A 17,517-nucleotide genomic window follows, 5' to 3' on the forward strand; every position below is an offset into this window, starting at 1 on the left:
AGAGGTGCCTTGCTTTCAAAAATGCCTTCATTTACGTTGATAGGCAAATGAACAAGGACCAAAGCGGAAGATTCTTGTTTACTCACTCCACCTTCTGAAAAGAATTACCGACAACTTCTGTTTCTGTCTGGTTTCGAACCAGAGACCTTTTGCGTGTTAAGCAAACGTGATAACCACTACACTACAGAAACTCTGTCTCTATGAAAGATTCCATATAGAGGGTTCCAAAATTGTTAAAGATTGATGTCATCTATCTGCATGGTACAATGTCAAAAAGTTAAACCACAGATTCTCTCAAAGGACCCAGTGAGTTGGTGAATAAAAGGGCAGACTTAAACTTGTGCCTAATTTAACATTATAGTCCATAAACTCACCCTGAAATCCCAAAATATATTGAAGAATTCAGGAGAAAAGAAAAAAGGTTCTACTGAGACTTGAACTCAGATTCCTGGATTCAGAGTCCAGAGTGCTAACCATTACACCATAGAATCTACATGAACATTGGAAGGTGCCTTGCTTTCAAAAATGCCTTCATTTACGTTGATAGGCAAACGAACAAGGACCAAAGCCAAAGATTCTTGTTCACTCACTCCACCTTCTGAAAAGAATAACCAACAACTTCTGTTTCTGTCTGGTTTCGAACCAGAGACCTTTTGCGTGTTAAGCAAACGTGATAACCACTACACTACAGAAACTCTGTCTTTATGAAAGATTCCATATAGAGGGTTCCAAAATTGTTAAAGATTGATGTCATCTATCGGCATGGTACAATGTCAAAAAGTTAAACCTCAGATTCTCTAAAGCACATATGTCAGAGTCAAGGCCCGCGGTCCACATCCGGCCCGCGAGAAGATTTTCTACGGCCCCTGGGATGATCTTGATTTATTATTAGAACCGGCCCGCAGCAAGCCGGCACCCCGTCTGAAAAAATGCGAGATGCACCCCGTTCGATCCTCACAACGCCCCCGTTCGTTTCACAACGCGCACCCCATCCGCTTACGAAGGCTTGGGCCGGTCCGCTGCACTAGACCGAATGCGTCATTTAAAAAAATCTCAATGAACATTCGATCAGTCCGGCCCTCGGCTTGTAGCTAAATTTTTTATTTGGCCCTCCGTCCATTTGACTTTGACACCCCTGCTCTAAAGGAACCCAGTGTGTTGGTGAAAAAAAGGGCAAACTTAAACTTGTGCCTAATTTAACATTATAGTCCATAAACTCACCCTGAAATCCCAAAATATATTGAAGAATTCAGGAGAAAAGTAAAAGGTTCTACTGAGACTTGAACTCAGATTCCTGTATTCAAAGTCCAGAGTGCTAAACATTACACCATAGAACCTACACAAACATTGGAGGGTGCCTTGCTTTCAAAAATGCCTTCATTTACGTTGATAGGCAAATGAACAAGGACCAAAGCGGAAGATTCTTGTTTACTCACTCCACCTTCTGAAAAGAATTACCGACAACTTCTGTTTCTGTCTGGTTTCGAACCAGAGACCTTTTGCGTGTTAAGCAAACGTGATAACCACTACACTACAGAAACTCTGTCTCTATGAAAGATTCCATATAGAGGGTTCCAAAATTGTTAAAGATTGATGTCATCTATCGGCATGGTACAATGTCAAAAAGTTAAACCACAGATTCTCTCAAAGGACCCAGTGAGTTGGTGAATAAAAGGGCAGACTTAAACTTGTGCCTAATTTAACATTATAGTCCATAAACTCACCCTGAAATCCCCAAATATATTGAAGAATTCAGGAGAAAAGAAAAAAGGTTCTACTGAGACTTGAACTCAGATTCCTGGATTCAGAGTCCAGAGTGCTAACCATTACACCATAGAATCTACATGAACATTGGAAGGTGCCTTGCTTTCAAAAATGCCTTCATTTACGTTGATAGGCAAACGAACAAGGACCAAAGCCAAAGATTCTTGTTCACTCACTCCACCTTCTGATATGATTATCCACCATCTTCTTTTTCTGTCTGGTTTCGACCCAGAGACCTATTGCGTGTTAAGCAAACGTGATAACCACTACACTACAGAAACTCTGTCTCTATGAAAGATTCCATATAGAGGGTTCCAAAATTGTTAAAGATTGATGTCATCTATCGGCATGGTACAATGTCAAAAAGTTAAACCTCAGATTCTCTAAAGGAACCCAGTGTGTTGGTGAATAAAAGGGCAAACTTAAACTTGTGCCTAATTTAACATTATAGTCCATAAACTCACCCTGAAATCCCAAAATATATTGAAGAATTCAGGAGAAAAGTAAAAGGTTCTACTGAGACTTGAACTCAGATTCCTGTATTCAAAGTCCAGAGTGCTAAACATTACACCATAGAACCTACACAAACATTGGAGGGTGCCTTGCTTTCAAAAATGCCTTTATTTACGTTGATAGGCAAATGAACAAGGACCAAAGCGGAAGATTCTTGTTTACTCACTCCACCTTCTGAAAAGAATTACCGACAACTTCTGTTTCTGTCTGGTTTCGAACCAGAGACCTTTATGTAAAGCAAATGTGATAACCACTACACTACAGAAACTCTGTCTATATGAAATATTCCCTATAGAGGGTTCCAAAATTGTTAAAGATTGATGTCATCTATCGGCATGGTACAATGTCAAAAGTTAAACCACAGATTCTCTCAAAGAACCCAGTGTGTTGGTGAATATAAGGGCAAACTTAAACTTGTGCCTAATTTAACATTATAGTCCATAAACTCACCCTGAAATCCCAAAATATATTGAAGAATTCAGGAGAAAAGTAAAAGGTTCTACTGAGACTTGAACTCAGATTCCTGTATTCAAAGTCCAGAGTGCTAAACATTACACCATAGAACCTACACAAACATTAGAGGTTGCCTTGCTTTCAAAATGCCTTCATTTACGTTGATAGGCAAATGAACAAGGACCAAAGCGGAAGATTCTTGTTTACTCACTCCACCTTCTGAAAAGAATTACCGACAACTTCTGTTTCTGTCTGGTTTCAACCAGAGACCTTTTATGGTGAAGCAAACGTGATAACCACTACACTACAGAAACTCTGTCTCTATGAAAGATTCCCTAGAGGGTTCCAAAATTGTTAAAGATTGATGTCTTCTATCGCCATGGTACAATGTTAAAAAGTTAAACAACAGATTCTCTCAAAGAACCCAGTGTGTTGGTGAATAAAAGGGCAGACTTAAACTTGTGCCTAATTTAACATTATAGTCCATAAACTCACCCTGAAATCCCAAAATATATTGAAGAATTCAGGAGAAAAGTAAAAGGTTCTACTGAGACTTGAACTCAGATTCCTGTATTCAGAGTCCAGAGTGCTAACCATTACACCATACAACCTACACAAAAATTTGAGGGTGCCTTGCTTTCAAAAATGCCTTCAATTAAGTTGATGGGCTAATGAACAAGGACCAAAGATGAAGATTCTTGTTTACTCACTCCACCTTCTGAAAAGAATTACCGACAACTTCTGTTTCTGTCTGGTTTCGAACCAGAGACCTTTTATGCGGTGAAGCAAACGTGATAACCACTACACTACAGAAACTCTGTCTCTATGAAAGATTCCCTAGAAGGTTCCAAAATTGTTAAAGATTGATGTCATCTATCGCCATGGTACAATGTCAAAAAGTTAAACCACAGATTCTCTCAAAGGACCCAGTGAGTTGGTGAATAAAAGGGCAGACTTCAACTTGTGCCTAATTTAACATTATAGTCCATAAACTCACCCTGAAATCCCGAAATATATTGAAGAATTCAGGAGAAAAGAAAAAAGGTTCTACTGAGACTTGAACTCAGATTCCTGGATTCAAAGTCCAGAGTGCTAACCATTACACCATAGAACCTACACAAACATTGGAGGTTGCCTTGCTTTCAAAAATGCCTTCATTTACGTTGATAGGCAAATGAACAAGGACCAAATCCAAAGATTCTTGTTTACTCACTCCACCTTCTGAAAAGAATTACCGACAACTTTTGTTTCTGTCTGGTTTCGAACCAGAGATCTTTTGCGTGTGAAGCAAACGTGATAACCACTACACTACAGAAACTCTGTCTCTATGAAAGATTCCATATAGAGGGTTCCAAAATTGTTAAAGATTGATGTCTTCTATCGCCATGGTACACTGTCAAAAAGTTAAACAACAGATTCTCTCAAAGAACCCAGTGTGTTGGTGAATAAAAGGGCAGACTTAAACTTGTGCCTAATTTAACATTATAGTCCATAAACTCACCCTGAAATCCCCAAATATATTGAAGAATTCAGGAGAAAAAAAAAGGTTCTACTGAGACTTGAACTCAGATTCCCGGATTCAAAGTCCAGAGTGCTAACCATTACACCATAGAACCTACACAAACATGGGAGGGTGCCTTGCTTTCAAAAATGCCTTCATTTACGTTGATAGGCAAATGAACAAGGACCAAAGCGGAAGATTCTTGTTTACTCACTCCACCTTCTGAAAAGAATTACCGACAACTTCTGTTTCTGTCTGGTTTCGAACCAGAGACCTTTTGCGTGTAAAGCAAACGTGATAACCACTACACTACAGAAACTCTGTCTCTATGAAAGATTCCCTATAGAGGGTTCCAAAATTGTTAAAGATTGATGTCATCTATCGCCATGGTACAATGTTAAAAAGTTAAACCACAGATTCTCTCAAAGAACCCAAAGAGTTGGTGAATAAAAGGGCAGACTTAAACTTGTGCCTAATTTAACATTATAGTCCATAAACTCACCCTGAAATCCCCAAATATATTGAAGAATTCAGGAGAAAAGAAAAAAGGTTCTACTGAGACTTGAAGTCAGATTCCTGGATTCAGAGTCCAGAGTGCTAACCATTACACCATAGAATCTACATGAACATTGGAAGGTGCCTTGCTTTCAAAAATGCCTTCATTTACGTTGATAGGCAAACGAACAAGGACCAAAGCCAAAGATTCTTGTTCACTCACTCCACCTTCTGAAAAGAATAACCAACAACTTCTGTTTCTGTCTGGTTTCGAACCAGAGACCTTTTATGCAGTTAAGCAAACGTGATAACCACTACACTACAGAAACTCTGTCTCTATGAAAGATTCCATATAGAGGGTTCCAAAATTGTTAAAGATTGATGTCATCTATCGGCATGGTACAATGTCAAAAAGTTAAACCTCAGATTCTCTAAAGGAACCCAGTGTGTTGGTGAATAAAAGGGCAAACTTAAACTTGTGCCTAATTTAACATTATAGTCCATAAACTCACCCTGAAATCCCAAAATATATTGAAGAATTCAGGAGAAAAGTAAAAGGTTCTACTGAGACTTGAACTCAGATTCCTGTATTCAAAGTCCAGAGTGCTAAACATTACACCATAGAACCTACACAAACATTGGAGGGTGCCTTGCTTTCAAAAATGCCTTCATTTACGTTGATAGGCAAATGAACAAGGACCAAAGCGGAAGATTCTTGTTTACTCACTCCACCTTCTGAAAAGAATTACCGACAACTTCTGTTTCTGTCTGGTTTCGAACCAGAGACCTTTTGCGTGTTAAGCAAACGTGATAACCACTACACTACAGAAACTCTGTCTCTATGAAAGATTCCATATAGAGGGTTCCAAAATTGTTAAAGATTGATGTCATCTATCGGCATGGTACAATGTCAAAAAGTTAAACCACAGATTCTCTCAAAGGACCCAGTGAGTTGGTGAATAAAAGGGCAGACTTAAACTTGTGCCTAATTTAACATTATAGTCCATAAACTCACCCTGAAATCCCCAAATATATTGAAGAATTCAGGAGAAAAGAAAAAAGGTTCTACTGAGACTTGAACTCAGATTCCTGGATTCAGAGTCCAGAGTGCTAACCATTACACCATAGAACCTACACAAACATTGGAGGGTGCCTTGCTTTCAAAAACGCCTTCAATTAAGTTAATGGGCAAATGAACAAGGACCAAAGATGAAGATTCTTGTTTACTCACTCCACCTTCTGAAATGAATTACCGACAACTTTTGTTTCTGTCTGGTTTCGAACCAGAGACCTTTTGCGTGTGAAGCAAACGTGATAACCACTACACTACAGAAACTCTGTCTCTATGAAAGATTCCCTAGAGGGTTCCAAAATTTTTAAAGGTTTATGTCTTCTATCGGCATGGTACAATGTCAAAAGTTAAACCACAGATTCTCTCAAAGACACCCAGAGTTGGTGAATAAAAGGGCAGACTTAAACTTGTGCCTAATTTAACATTATAGTCCATAAACTCACCCTGATATCCCCAAAAATTTTGAAGAATTCAGGAGAAAAGAAAAAAGGTTCTACTGAGACTTGAACTCAGATTCCTGGATTCAGAGTCCAGAGTGCTAACCATTACACCATACAACCTACACAAAAATTTGAGGGTGCCTTGCTTTCAAAAATGCCTTCAATTAAGTTGATGGGCTAATGAACAAGGACCAAAGATGAAGATTCTTGTTTACTCACTCCACCTTCTGAAAAGAATTACCGACAACTTCTGTTTCTGTCTGGTTTCGAACCAGAGACCTTTTGCGTGTGAAGCAAACGTGATAACCACTACACTACAGAAACTCTGTCTCTATGAAAGATTCCCTAGAAGGTTCCAAAATTGTTAAAGATTGATGTCATCTATCGCCATGGTACAATGTCAAAAAGTTAAACCACAGATTCTCTCAAAGGACCCAGTGAGTTGGTGAATAAAAGGGCAGACTTCAACTTGTGCCTAATTTAACATTATAGTCCATAAACTCACCCTGAAATCCCGAAATATATTGAAGAATTCAGGAGAAAAGAAAAAAAGGTTCTACTGAGACTTGAACTCAGATTCCTGGATTCAAAGTCCAGAGTGCTAACCATTACACCATAGAACCTACACAAACATTGGAGGTTGCCTTGCTTTCAAAAATGCCTTCATTTACGTTGATAGGCAAATGAACAAGGACCAAATCCAAAGATTCTTGTTTACTCACTCCACCTTCTGAAATGAATTACCGACAACTTTTGTTTCTGTCTGGTTTCGAACCAGAGACCTTTTGCGTGTTAAGCAAACGTGATAACCACTACACTACAGAAACTCTGTCTATGAAAGATTCCCTAGAAGGTTCCAAAATTGTTAAAGATTGATGTCATCTATCGCCATGGTACAATGTCAAAAAGTTAAACCACAGATTCTCTCAAAGGACCCAGTGAGTTGGTGAATAAAAGGGCAGACTTAAACTTGTGCCTAATTTAACATTATAGTCCATAAACTCACCCTGAAATCCCAAAATATATTGAAGAATTCAGGAGAAAAGTAAAAGGTTCTACTGAGACTTGAACTCAGATTCCTGTATTCAAAGTCCAGAGTGCTAAACATTACACCATAGAACCTACACAAACATTGGAGGGTGCCTTGCTTTCAAAAATGCCTTCATTTACGTTGATAGGCAAATGAACAAGGACCAAAGCGGAAGATTCTTGTTTACTCACTCCACCTTCTGAAAAGAATTACCGACAACTTTTGTTTCTGTCTGGTTTCGAACCAGAGACCTTTTATGTAAAGCAATCGTTATAACCACTACACTACAGAAACTCTGTCTCTATGAAAGATTCCCTATAGAGGGTTCCAAAATTGTTAAAGATTGATGTCATCTATCGCCATGGTACAATGTTAAAAAGTTAAACCACAGATTCTCTCAAAGAACCCAAATAGTTGGTGAATAAAATGGCAGACTTAAACTTGTGCCTAATTTAACATTATAGTCCATAAACTCACCCTGAAATCCCCAAATATATTGAAGAATTCAGGAGAAAAGAAAAAAGGTTCTACTGAGACTTGAACTCAGATTCCTGGATTCAGAGTCCAGAGTGCTAACCATTACACCATAGAATCTACATGAACATTGGAAGGTGCCTTGCTTTCAAAAATGCCTTCATTTACGTTGATAGGCAAACGAACAAGGACCAAAGCCAAAGATTCTTGTTTACTCACTCCACCTTCTGAAAAGAATAACCAACAACTTCTGTTTCTGTCTGGTTTCGAACCAGAGACCTTTTGCGTGTTAAGCAAACGTGATAACCACTACACTACAGAAACTCTGTCTCTATGAAAGATTCCATATAGAGGGTTCCAAAATTGTTAAAGATTGATGTCATCTATCGGCATGGTACAATGTCAAAAGTTAAACCTCAGATTCTCTAAAGGAACCCAGTGTGTTGGTGAATAAAAAAGGCAAACTTAAACTTGTGCCTAATTTAACATTATAGTCCATAAACTCACCCTGAAATCAAAATATATTGAAGAATTCAGGAGAAAAGTAAAAGGTTCTACTGAGACTTGAACTCAGATTCCTGTATTCAAAGTCCAGAGTGCTAAACATTACACCATAGAACCTACACAAACATTGGAGGGTGCCTTGCTTTCAAAAATGCCTTCATTTACGTTGATAGGCAAATGAACAAGGACCAAAGCGGAAGATTCTTGTTTACTCACTCCACCTTCTGAAAAGAATTACCGACAACTTCTGTTTCTGTCTGGTTTCGAACCAGAGACCTTTATGCGTGTTAAGCAAACGTGATAACCACTACACTACAGAAACTCTGTCTCTATGAAAGATTCCATATAGAGGGTTCCAAAATTGTTAAAGATTGATGTCATCTATCGGCATGGTACAATGTCAAAAAGTTAAACCACAGATTCTCTCAAAGGACCCAGTGAGTTGGTGAATAAAAGGGCAGACTTAAACTTGTGCCTAATTTAACATTATAGTCCATAAACTCACCCTGAAATCCCCAAATATATTGAAGAATTCAGGAGAAAAGAAAAAAGGTTCTACTGAGACTTGAAGTCAGATTCCTGGATTCAGAGTCCAGAGTGCTAACCATTACACCATAGAATCTACATGAACATTGGAAGGTGCCTTGCTTTCAAAAATGCCTTCATTTACGTTGATAGGCAAACGAACAAGGACCAAAGCCAAAGATTCTTGTTCACTCACTCCACCTTCTGAAAAGAATAACCAACAACTTCTGTTTCTGTCTGGTTTCGAACCAGAGACCTTTTGCGTGTTAAGCAAACGTGATAACCACTACACTACAGAAACTCTGTCTCTATGAAAGATTCCATATAGAGGGTTCCAAAATTGTTAAAGATTGATGTCATCTATCGGCATGGTACAATGTCAAAAAGTTAAACCTCAGATTCTCTAAAGGAACCCAGTGTGTTGGTGAAAAAAAGGGCAAACTTAAACTTGTGCCTAATTTAACATTATAGTCCATAAACTCACCCTGAAATCCCAAAATATATTGAAGAATTCAGGAGAAAAGTAAAAGGTTCTACTGAGACTTGAACTCAGATTCCTGTATTCAAAGTCCAGAGTGCTAAACATTACACCATAGAACCTACACAAACATTGGAGGGTGCCTTGCTTTCAAAAATGCCTTTATTTACGTTGATAGGCAAATGAACAAGGACCAAAGCGGAAGATTCTTGTTTACTCACTCCACCTTCTGAAAAGAATTACCGACAACTTCTGTTTCTGTCTGGTTTCGAACCAGAGACCTTTTGCGTGTAAAGCAAATGTGATAACCACTACACTACAGAAACTCTGTCTCTATGAAAGATTCCCTATAGAGGGTTCCAAAATTGTTAAAGATTGATGTCATCTATCGGCATGGTACAATGTCAAAAAGTTAAACCTCAGATTCTCTAAAGGAACCCAGTGTGTTGGTGAATAAAAGGGCAAACTTAAACTTGTGCCTAATTTAACATTATAGTCCATAAACTCACCCTGAAATCCCAAAATATATTGAAGAATTCAGGAGAAAAGTAAAAGGTTCTACTGAGACTTGAACTCAGATTCCTGTATTCAAAGTCCAGAGTGCTAAACATTACACCATAGAACCTACACAAACATTGGAGGTTGCCTTGCTTTCAAAAATGCCTTCATTTACGTTGATAGGCAAATGAACAAGGACCAAAGCGGAAGATTCTTGTTTACTCACTCCACCTTCTGAAAAGAATTACCGACAACTTCTGTTTCTGTCTGGTTTCGAACCAGAGACCTTTTGCGTGTGAAGCAAACGTGATAACCACTACACTACAGAAACTCTGTCTCTATGAAAGATTCCCTAGAGGGTTCCAAAATTGTTAAAGATTGATGTCTTCTATCGCCATGGTACAATGTTAAAAAGTTAAACAACAGATTCTCTCAAAGAACCCAGTGTGTTGGTGAATAAAAGGGCAGACTTAAACTTGTGCCTAATTTAACATTATAGTCCATAAACTCACCCTGATATCCCCAAAAATATTGAAGAATTCAGGAGAAAAGAAAAAAGGTTCTACTGAGACTTGAACTCAGATTCCTGTATTCAGAGTCCAGAGTGCTAACCATTACACCATACAACCTACACAAAAATTTGAGGGTGCCTTGCTTTCAAAAATGCCTTCAATTAAGTTGATGGGCTAATGAACAAGGACCAAAGATGAAGATTCTTGTTTACTCACTCCACCTTCTGAAAAGAATTACCGACAACTTCTGTTTCTGTCTGGTTTCGAACCAGAGACCTTTTGCGTGTGAAGCAAACGTGATAACCACTACACTACAGAAACTCTGTCTCTATGAAAGATTCCCTAGAAGGTTCCAAAATTGTTAAAGATTGATGTCATCTATCGCCATGGTACAATGTCAAAAAGTTAAACCACAGATTCTCTCAAAGGACCCAGTGAGTTGGTGAATAAAAGGGCAGACTTCAACTTGTGCCTAATTTAACATTATAGTCCATAAACTCACCCTGAAATCCCGAAATATATTGAAGAATTCAGGAGAAAAGAAAAAAGGTTCTACTGAGACTTGAACTCAGATTCCTGGATTCAAAGTCCAGAGTGCTAACCATTACACCATAGAACCTACACAAACATTGGAGGTTGCCTTGCTTTCAAAAATGCCTTCATTTACGTTGATAGGCAAATGAACAAGGACCAAATGAAGATTCTTGTTTACTCACTCCACCTTCTGAAAAGAATTACCGACAACTTTTGTTTCTGTCTGGTTTCGAACCAGAGATCTTTTGCGTGTGAAGCAAACGTGATAACCACTACACTACAGAAACTCTGTCTCTATGAAAGATTCCATATAGAGGGTTCCAAAATTGTTAAAGATTGATGTCTTCTATCGCCATGGTACACTGTCAAAAAGTTAAACAACAGATTCTCTCAAAGAACCCAGTGTGTTGGTGAATAAAAGGGCAGACTTAAACTTGTGCCTAATTTAACATTATAGTCCATAAACTCACCCTGAAATCCCCAAATATATTGAAGAATTCAGGAGAAAAAAAAAGGTTCTACTGAGACTTGAACTCAGATTCCCGGATTCAAAGTCCAGAGTGCTAACCATTACACCATAGAACCTACACAAACATGGGAGGGTGCCTTGCTTTCAAAAATGCCTTCATTTACGTTGATAGGCAAATGAACAAGGACCAAAGCGGAAGATTCTTGTTTACTCACTCCACCTTCTGAAATGAATTACCGACAACTTCTGTTTCTGTCTGGTTTCGAACCAGAGACCTTTTGCGTGTAAAGCAAACGTGATAACCACTACACTACAGAAACTCTGTCTCTATGAAAAATTCCCTAGAGGGTTCCAAAATTGTTAAAGATTGATGTCATCTATCGCCATGGTACAATGTTAAAAAGTTAAACCACAGATTCTCTCAAAGAACCCAAAGAGTTGGTGAATAAAAGGGCAGACTTAAACTTGTGCCTAATTTAACATTATAGTCCATAAACTCACCCTGAAATCCCCAAATATATTGAAGAATTCAGGAGAAAAGAAAAAAGGTTCTACTGAGACTTGAAGTCAGATTCCTGGATTCAGAGTCCAGAGTGCTAACCATTACACCATAGAATCTACATGAACATTGGAAGGTGCCTTGCTTTCAAAAATGCCTTCATTTACGTTGATAGGCAAACGAACAAGGACCAAAGCCAAAGATTCTTGTTCACTCACTCCACCTTCTGAAAAGAATAACCAACAACTTCTGTTTCTGTCTGGTTTCGAACCAGAGACCTTTTGCGTGTTAAGCAAACGTGATAACCACTACACTACAGAAACTCTGTCTCTATGAAAGATTCCATATAGAGGGTTCCAAAATTGTTAAAGATTGACGTCATCTATCGGCATGGTACAATGTCAAAAAGTTAAACCTCAGATTCTCTAAAGGAACCCAGTGTGTTGGTGAATAAAAGGGCAAACTTAAACTTGTGCCTAATTTAACATTATAGTCCATAAACTCACCCTGAAATCCCAAAATATATTGAAGAATTCAGGAGAAAAGTAAAAGGTTCTACTGAGACTTGAACTCAGATTCCTGTATTCAAAGTCCAGAGTGCTAAACATTACACCATAGAACCTACACAAACATTGGAGGGTGCCTTGCTTTCAAAAATGCCTTCATTTACGTTGATAGGCAAATGAACAAGGACCAAAGCGGAAGATTCTTGTTTACTCACTCCACCTTCTGAAAAGAATTACCGACAACTTCTGTTTCTGTCTGGTTTTGAACCAGAGACCTTTATGTGTTAAGCAAACGTGATAACCACTACACTACAGAAACTCTGTCTCTATGAAAGATTCCATATAGAGGGTTCCAAAATTGTTAAAGATTGATGTCATCTATCGGCATGGTACAATGTCAAAAAGTTAAACCACAGATTCTCTCAAAGGACCCAGTGAGTTGGTGAATAAAAGGGCAGACTTAAACTTGTGCCTAATTTAACATTATAGTCCATAAACTCACCCTGAAATCCCCAAATATATTGAAGAATTCAGGAGAAAAGAAAAAAGGTTCTACTGAGACTTGAACTCAGATTCCTGGATTCAGAGTCCAGAGTGCTAACCATTACACCATAGAACCTACACAAACATTGGAGGGTGCCTTGCTTTCAAAAACGCCTTCAATTAAGTTAATGGGCAAATGAACAAGGACCAAAGATGAAGATTCTTGTTTACTCACTCCACCTTCTGAAATGAATTACCGACAACTTTTGTTTCTGTCTGGTTTCGAACCAGAGACCTTTTGCGTGTGAAGCAAACGTGATAACCACTACACTACAGAAACTCTGTCTCTATGAAAGATTCCCTAGAGGGTTCCAAAATTGTTAAAGGTTTATGTCTTCTATCGGCATGGTACAATGTCAAAAAGTTAAACCACAGATTCTCTCAAAGTACACAAAGAGTTGGTGAATAAAAGGGCAGACTTAAACTTGTGCCTAATTTAACATTATAGTCCATAAACTCACCCTGATATCCCCAAAAATTTTGAAGAATTCAGGAGAAAAGAAAAAAGGTTCTACTGAGACTTGAACTCAGATTCCTGGATTCAGAGTCCAGAGTGCTAACCATTACACCATACAACCTACACAAAAATTTGAGGGTGCCTTGCTTTCAAAAATGCCTTCAATTAAGTTGATGGGCTAATGAACAAGGACCAAAGATGAAGATTCTTGTTTACTCACTCCACCTTCTGAAAAGAATTACCGACAACTTCTGTTTCTGTCTGGTTTCGAACCAGAGACCTTTTGCGTGTGAAGCAAACGTGATAACCACTACACTACAGAAACTCTGTCTCTATGAAAGATTCCATATAGAGGTTCCAAACTTGTTAAAGATTGATGTCATCTATCGCCATGGTACAATGTCAAAAAGTTAAACCACAGATTCTCTCAAAGGACCCAGTGAGTTGGTGAATAAAAGGGCAGACTTCAACTTGTGCCTAATTTAACATTATAGTCCATAAACTCACCCTGAAATCCCGAAATATATTGAAGAATTCAGGAGAAAAGAAAAAAGGTTCTACTGAGACTTGAACTCAGATTCCTGGATTCAAAGTCCAGAGTGCTAACCATTACACCATAGAACCTACACAAACATTGGAGGTTGCCTTGCTTTCAAAAATGCCTTCATTTACGTTGATAGGCAAATGAACAAGGACCAAATCCAAAGATTCTTGTTTACTCACTCCACCTTCTGAAATGAATTACCGACAACTTTTGTTTCTGTCTGGTTTCGAACCAGAGACCTTTTGCGTGTTAAGCAAACGTGATAACCACTACACTACAGAAACTCTGTCTATGAAAGATTCCCTAGAAGGTTCCAAAATTGTTAAAGATTGATGTCATCTATCGCCATGGTACAATGTCAAAAAGTTAAACCACAGATTCTCTCAAAGGACCCAGTGAGTTGGTGAATAAAAGGGCAGACTTCAACTTGTGCCTAATTTAACATTATAGTCCATAAACTCACCCTGAAATCCCAAAATATATTGAAGAATTCAGGAGAAATGTAAAAGGTTCTACTGAGACTTGAACTCAGATTCCTGTATTCAAAGTCCAGAGTGCTAAACATTACACCATAGAACCTACACAAACATTGGAGGGTGCCTTGCTTTCAAAAATGCCTTTATTTACGTTGATAGGCAAATGAACAAGGACCAAAGCGGAAGATTCTTGTTTACTCACTCCACCTTCTGAAAAGAATTACCGACAACTTCTGTTTCTGTCTGGTTTCGAACCAGAGACCTTTTGCGTGTAAAGCAAACGTGATAACCACTACACTACAGAAACTCTGTCTCTATGAAAGATTCCCTATAGAGGGTTCCAAAATTGTTAAAGATTGATGTCATCTATCGCCATGGTACAATGTTAAAAAGTTAAACCACAGATTCTCTCAAAGAACCCAAATAGTTGGTGAATAAAATGGCAGACTTAAACTTGTGCCTAATTTAACATTATAGTCCATAAACTCACCCTGAAATCCCCAAATATATTGAAGAATTCAGGAGAAAAGAAAAAAGGTTCTACTGAGACTTGAAGTCAGATTCCTGGATTCAGAGTCCAGAGTGCTAACCATTACACCATAGAATCTACATGAACATTGGAAGGTGCCTTGCTTTCAAAAATGCCTTCATTTACGTTGATAGGCAAACGAACAAGGACCAAAGCCAAAGATTCTTGTTCACTCACTCCACCTTCTGAAAAGAATAACCAACAACTTCTGTTTCTGTCTGGTTTCGAACCAGAGACCTTTTGCGTGTTAAGCAAACGTGATAACCACTACACTACAGAAACTCTGTCTCTATGAAAGATTCCATATAGAGGGTTCCAAAATTGTTAAAGATTGATGTCATCTATCGGCATGGTACAATGTCAAAAAGTTAAACCTCAGATTCTCTAAAGGAACCCAGTGTGTTGGTGAATAAAAGGGCAAACTTAAACTTGTGCCTAATTTAACATTATAGTCCATAAACTCACCCTGAAATCCCAAAATATATTGAAGAATTCAGGAGAAAAGTAAAAGGTTCTACTGAGACTTGAACTCAGATTCCTGTATTCAAAGTCCAGAGTGCTAAACATTACACCATAGAACCTACACAAACATTGGAGGGTGCCTTGCTTTCAAAAATGCCTTCATTTACGTTGATAGGCAAATGAACAAGGACCAAAGCGGAAGATTCTTGTTTACTCACTCCACCTTCTGAAAAGAATTACCGACAACTTCTGTTTCTGTCTGGTTTCGAACCAGAGACCTTTTGCGTGTTAAGCAAACGTGATAACCACTACACTACAGAAACTCTGTCTCTATGAAAGATTCCATATAGAGGGTTCCAAAATTGTTAAAGATTGATGTCTTCTATCACCATGGTACAATGTTAAAAAGTTAAACAACAGATTCTCTCAAAGAACCCAGTGTGTTGGTGAATAAAAGGGCAGACTTAAACTTGTGCCTAATTTAACATTATAGTCCATAAACTCACCCTGAAATCCCCAAATATATTGAAGAATTCAGGAGAAAAGAAAAAAGGTTCTACTGAGACTTGAACTCAGATTCCCGGATTCAAAGTCCAGAGTGCTAACCATTACACCATAGAACCTACACAAACATGGGAGGGTGCCTTGCTTTCAAAAACGCCTTCATTTACGTTGATAGGCAAATGAACAAGGACAAAAGTGGAAGGTTCTTGTTTACTCACTCCACCTTCTGAAATGAATTACCGACAACTTTTGTTTCTGTCTGGTTTCGAACCAGAGACCTTTTGCGTGTGAAGCAAACGTGATAACCACTACACTACAGAAACTCTGTCTCTATGAAAGATTCCCTAGAGGGTTCCAAAATTGTTAAAGGTTTATGTCTTCTATCGGCATGGTACAATGTCAAAAATTTAAACCACAGATTCTCTCAAAGTACACAAAGAGTTGGTGAATAAAAGGGCAGACTTAAACTTGTGCCTAATTTAACATTATAGTCCATAAACTCACCCTGATATCCCCAAAAATTTTGAAGAATTCAGGAGAAAAGAAAAAAGGTTCTACTGAGACTTGAACTCAGATTCCTGGATTCAGAGTCCAGAGTGCTAACCATTACACCATACAACCTACACAAAAATTTGAGGGTGCCTTGCTTTCAAAAATGCCTTCATTTACGTTGATAGGCAAATGAACAAGGACCAAAGCGGAAGATTCTTGTTTACTCACTCCACCTTCTGAAAAGAATTACCGACAACTTCTGTTTCTGTCTGGTTTCGAACCAGAGACCTTTTGCGTGTTAAGCAAACGTGATAACCACTACACTACAGAAACTCTGTCTCTATGAAAGATTCCATATAGAGGGTTCCAAAATTGTTAAAGATTGATGTCTTCTATCACCATGGTACAATGTTAAAAAGTTAAACAACAGATTCTCTCAAAGAACCCAGTGTGTTGGTGAATAAAAGGGCAGACTTAAACTTGTGCCTAATTTAACATTATAGTCCATAAACTCACCCTGAAATCCCCAAATATATTGAAGAATTCAGGAGAAAAAAAAGGTTCTACTGAGACTTGAACTCAGATTCCCGGATTCAAAGTCCAGAGTGCTAACCATTACACCATAGAACCTACACAAACATGGGAGGGTGCCTTGCTTTCAAAAATGCCTTCATTTACGTTGATAGGCAAATGAACAAGGACAAAAGTGGAAGATTCTTGTTTACTCACTCCACCTTCTGAAATGAATTACCGACAACTTCTGTTTCTGTCTGGTTTCGAACCAGAGACCTTTTGCGTGTGAAGCAAACGTGATAACCACTACACTACAGAAACTCTGTCTCTATGAAAGATTCCCTAGAAGGTTCCAAAATTGTTAAAGATTGATGTCATCTATCGCCATGGTACAATGTCAAAAAGTTAAACCACAGATTCTCTCAAAGGACCCAGTGAGTTGGTGAATAAAAGGGCAGACTTCAACTTGTGCCTAATTTAACATTATAGTCCATAAACTCACCCTGAAATCCCCAAATATATTGAAGAATTCAGGAGAAAAGAAAAAAGGTTCTACTGAGACTTGAACTCAGATTCCTGGATTCAAAGTCCAGAGTGCTAACCATTACACCATAGAACCTACACAAACATTGGAGGTTGCCTTGCTTTCAAAAATGCCTTCATTTACGTTGATAGGCAAATGAACAAGGACCAAATCCAAAGATTCTTGTTTACTCACTCCACCTTCTGA

The 17,517-nt window shown here is 38.3% G+C and overlaps 44 non-coding genes across 44 annotated transcripts; all 44 read right to left on the minus strand.

The window, feature by feature from the left end:
- Positions 1–118: 118 nt before the first annotated feature.
- Positions 119–191, minus strand: trnav-aac. The gene has a single exon. It is a non-coding gene; the product is annotated as a tRNA-Val (tRNA).
- Positions 192–419: 228 nt separating this feature from the next.
- Positions 420–491, minus strand: trnaq-cug. Its single transcript has one exon. It is a non-coding gene; the product is annotated as a tRNA-Gln (tRNA).
- Positions 492–622: 131 nt separating this feature from the next.
- On the minus strand, positions 623–695 carry trnav-aac. The gene has a single exon. It is a non-coding gene; the product is annotated as a tRNA-Val (tRNA).
- A 773-nt stretch (positions 696–1,468) lies between these two features.
- Positions 1,469–1,541, minus strand: trnav-aac. Its single transcript has one exon. It is a non-coding gene; the product is annotated as a tRNA-Val (tRNA).
- A 228-nt stretch (positions 1,542–1,769) lies between these two features.
- On the minus strand, positions 1,770–1,841 carry trnaq-cug. Its single transcript has one exon. It is a non-coding gene; the product is annotated as a tRNA-Gln (tRNA).
- Positions 1,842–3,772: 1,931 nt separating this feature from the next.
- trnaq-uug lies at positions 3,773–3,844 on the minus strand. The gene has a single exon. It is a non-coding gene; the product is annotated as a tRNA-Gln (tRNA).
- Positions 3,845–3,975: 131 nt separating this feature from the next.
- trnav-cac lies at positions 3,976–4,048 on the minus strand. Its single transcript has one exon. It is a non-coding gene; the product is annotated as a tRNA-Val (tRNA).
- A 226-nt stretch (positions 4,049–4,274) lies between these two features.
- On the minus strand, positions 4,275–4,346 carry trnaq-uug. Its single transcript has one exon. It is a non-coding gene; the product is annotated as a tRNA-Gln (tRNA).
- Positions 4,347–4,477: 131 nt separating this feature from the next.
- On the minus strand, positions 4,478–4,550 carry trnav-uac. The gene has a single exon. It is a non-coding gene; the product is annotated as a tRNA-Val (tRNA).
- A 935-nt stretch (positions 4,551–5,485) lies between these two features.
- Positions 5,486–5,558, minus strand: trnav-aac. The gene has a single exon. It is a non-coding gene; the product is annotated as a tRNA-Val (tRNA).
- A 228-nt stretch (positions 5,559–5,786) lies between these two features.
- On the minus strand, positions 5,787–5,858 carry trnaq-cug. Its single transcript has one exon. It is a non-coding gene; the product is annotated as a tRNA-Gln (tRNA).
- Positions 5,859–5,989: 131 nt separating this feature from the next.
- Positions 5,990–6,062, minus strand: trnav-cac. The gene has a single exon. It is a non-coding gene; the product is annotated as a tRNA-Val (tRNA).
- A 224-nt stretch (positions 6,063–6,286) lies between these two features.
- Positions 6,287–6,358, minus strand: trnaq-cug. The gene has a single exon. It is a non-coding gene; the product is annotated as a tRNA-Gln (tRNA).
- A 131-nt stretch (positions 6,359–6,489) lies between these two features.
- Positions 6,490–6,562, minus strand: trnav-cac. Its single transcript has one exon. It is a non-coding gene; the product is annotated as a tRNA-Val (tRNA).
- Positions 6,563–6,789: 227 nt separating this feature from the next.
- trnaq-uug lies at positions 6,790–6,861 on the minus strand. The gene has a single exon. It is a non-coding gene; the product is annotated as a tRNA-Gln (tRNA).
- Positions 6,862–6,992: 131 nt separating this feature from the next.
- Positions 6,993–7,065, minus strand: trnav-aac. Its single transcript has one exon. It is a non-coding gene; the product is annotated as a tRNA-Val (tRNA).
- A 725-nt stretch (positions 7,066–7,790) lies between these two features.
- Positions 7,791–7,862, minus strand: trnaq-cug. The gene has a single exon. It is a non-coding gene; the product is annotated as a tRNA-Gln (tRNA).
- Positions 7,863–7,993: 131 nt separating this feature from the next.
- On the minus strand, positions 7,994–8,066 carry trnav-aac. Its single transcript has one exon. It is a non-coding gene; the product is annotated as a tRNA-Val (tRNA).
- A 428-nt stretch (positions 8,067–8,494) lies between these two features.
- On the minus strand, positions 8,495–8,568 carry trnav-aac. Its single transcript has one exon. It is a non-coding gene; the product is annotated as a tRNA-Val (tRNA).
- Positions 8,569–8,999: 431 nt separating this feature from the next.
- trnav-aac lies at positions 9,000–9,072 on the minus strand. Its single transcript has one exon. It is a non-coding gene; the product is annotated as a tRNA-Val (tRNA).
- Positions 9,073–9,502: 430 nt separating this feature from the next.
- Positions 9,503–9,575, minus strand: trnav-uac. The gene has a single exon. It is a non-coding gene; the product is annotated as a tRNA-Val (tRNA).
- A 430-nt stretch (positions 9,576–10,005) lies between these two features.
- On the minus strand, positions 10,006–10,078 carry trnav-cac. Its single transcript has one exon. It is a non-coding gene; the product is annotated as a tRNA-Val (tRNA).
- A 429-nt stretch (positions 10,079–10,507) lies between these two features.
- On the minus strand, positions 10,508–10,580 carry trnav-cac. The gene has a single exon. It is a non-coding gene; the product is annotated as a tRNA-Val (tRNA).
- Positions 10,581–10,806: 226 nt separating this feature from the next.
- trnaq-uug lies at positions 10,807–10,878 on the minus strand. The gene has a single exon. It is a non-coding gene; the product is annotated as a tRNA-Gln (tRNA).
- A 129-nt stretch (positions 10,879–11,007) lies between these two features.
- trnav-cac lies at positions 11,008–11,080 on the minus strand. The gene has a single exon. It is a non-coding gene; the product is annotated as a tRNA-Val (tRNA).
- A 226-nt stretch (positions 11,081–11,306) lies between these two features.
- trnaq-uug lies at positions 11,307–11,378 on the minus strand. The gene has a single exon. It is a non-coding gene; the product is annotated as a tRNA-Gln (tRNA).
- Positions 11,379–11,509: 131 nt separating this feature from the next.
- Positions 11,510–11,582, minus strand: trnav-uac. The gene has a single exon. It is a non-coding gene; the product is annotated as a tRNA-Val (tRNA).
- Positions 11,583–12,011: 429 nt separating this feature from the next.
- On the minus strand, positions 12,012–12,084 carry trnav-aac. Its single transcript has one exon. It is a non-coding gene; the product is annotated as a tRNA-Val (tRNA).
- Positions 12,085–12,814: 730 nt separating this feature from the next.
- Positions 12,815–12,886, minus strand: trnaq-cug. The gene has a single exon. It is a non-coding gene; the product is annotated as a tRNA-Gln (tRNA).
- Positions 12,887–13,017: 131 nt separating this feature from the next.
- On the minus strand, positions 13,018–13,090 carry trnav-cac. Its single transcript has one exon. It is a non-coding gene; the product is annotated as a tRNA-Val (tRNA).
- Positions 13,091–13,316: 226 nt separating this feature from the next.
- Positions 13,317–13,388, minus strand: trnaq-cug. The gene has a single exon. It is a non-coding gene; the product is annotated as a tRNA-Gln (tRNA).
- A 131-nt stretch (positions 13,389–13,519) lies between these two features.
- Positions 13,520–13,592, minus strand: trnav-cac. Its single transcript has one exon. It is a non-coding gene; the product is annotated as a tRNA-Val (tRNA).
- A 227-nt stretch (positions 13,593–13,819) lies between these two features.
- On the minus strand, positions 13,820–13,891 carry trnaq-uug. The gene has a single exon. It is a non-coding gene; the product is annotated as a tRNA-Gln (tRNA).
- A 131-nt stretch (positions 13,892–14,022) lies between these two features.
- Positions 14,023–14,095, minus strand: trnav-aac. The gene has a single exon. It is a non-coding gene; the product is annotated as a tRNA-Val (tRNA).
- Positions 14,096–14,521: 426 nt separating this feature from the next.
- trnav-uac lies at positions 14,522–14,594 on the minus strand. The gene has a single exon. It is a non-coding gene; the product is annotated as a tRNA-Val (tRNA).
- A 431-nt stretch (positions 14,595–15,025) lies between these two features.
- Positions 15,026–15,098, minus strand: trnav-aac. Its single transcript has one exon. It is a non-coding gene; the product is annotated as a tRNA-Val (tRNA).
- A 430-nt stretch (positions 15,099–15,528) lies between these two features.
- On the minus strand, positions 15,529–15,601 carry trnav-aac. The gene has a single exon. It is a non-coding gene; the product is annotated as a tRNA-Val (tRNA).
- Positions 15,602–15,829: 228 nt separating this feature from the next.
- trnaq-uug lies at positions 15,830–15,901 on the minus strand. The gene has a single exon. It is a non-coding gene; the product is annotated as a tRNA-Gln (tRNA).
- A 131-nt stretch (positions 15,902–16,032) lies between these two features.
- trnav-cac lies at positions 16,033–16,105 on the minus strand. Its single transcript has one exon. It is a non-coding gene; the product is annotated as a tRNA-Val (tRNA).
- Positions 16,106–16,331: 226 nt separating this feature from the next.
- Positions 16,332–16,403, minus strand: trnaq-cug. Its single transcript has one exon. It is a non-coding gene; the product is annotated as a tRNA-Gln (tRNA).
- A 131-nt stretch (positions 16,404–16,534) lies between these two features.
- trnav-aac lies at positions 16,535–16,607 on the minus strand. Its single transcript has one exon. It is a non-coding gene; the product is annotated as a tRNA-Val (tRNA).
- Positions 16,608–16,832: 225 nt separating this feature from the next.
- trnaq-uug lies at positions 16,833–16,904 on the minus strand. The gene has a single exon. It is a non-coding gene; the product is annotated as a tRNA-Gln (tRNA).
- A 131-nt stretch (positions 16,905–17,035) lies between these two features.
- On the minus strand, positions 17,036–17,108 carry trnav-cac. The gene has a single exon. It is a non-coding gene; the product is annotated as a tRNA-Val (tRNA).
- Positions 17,109–17,334: 226 nt separating this feature from the next.
- trnaq-uug lies at positions 17,335–17,406 on the minus strand. Its single transcript has one exon. It is a non-coding gene; the product is annotated as a tRNA-Gln (tRNA).
- Between the last annotated feature and the right edge of the window lie 111 nt (positions 17,407–17,517).

This window comes from Gambusia affinis, linkage group LG07 (assembly GCF_019740435.1).
Source record: "Gambusia affinis linkage group LG07, SWU_Gaff_1.0, whole genome shotgun sequence".
Taxonomy (NCBI): Eukaryota; Metazoa; Chordata; class Actinopteri; order Cyprinodontiformes; family Poeciliidae; genus Gambusia; species Gambusia affinis.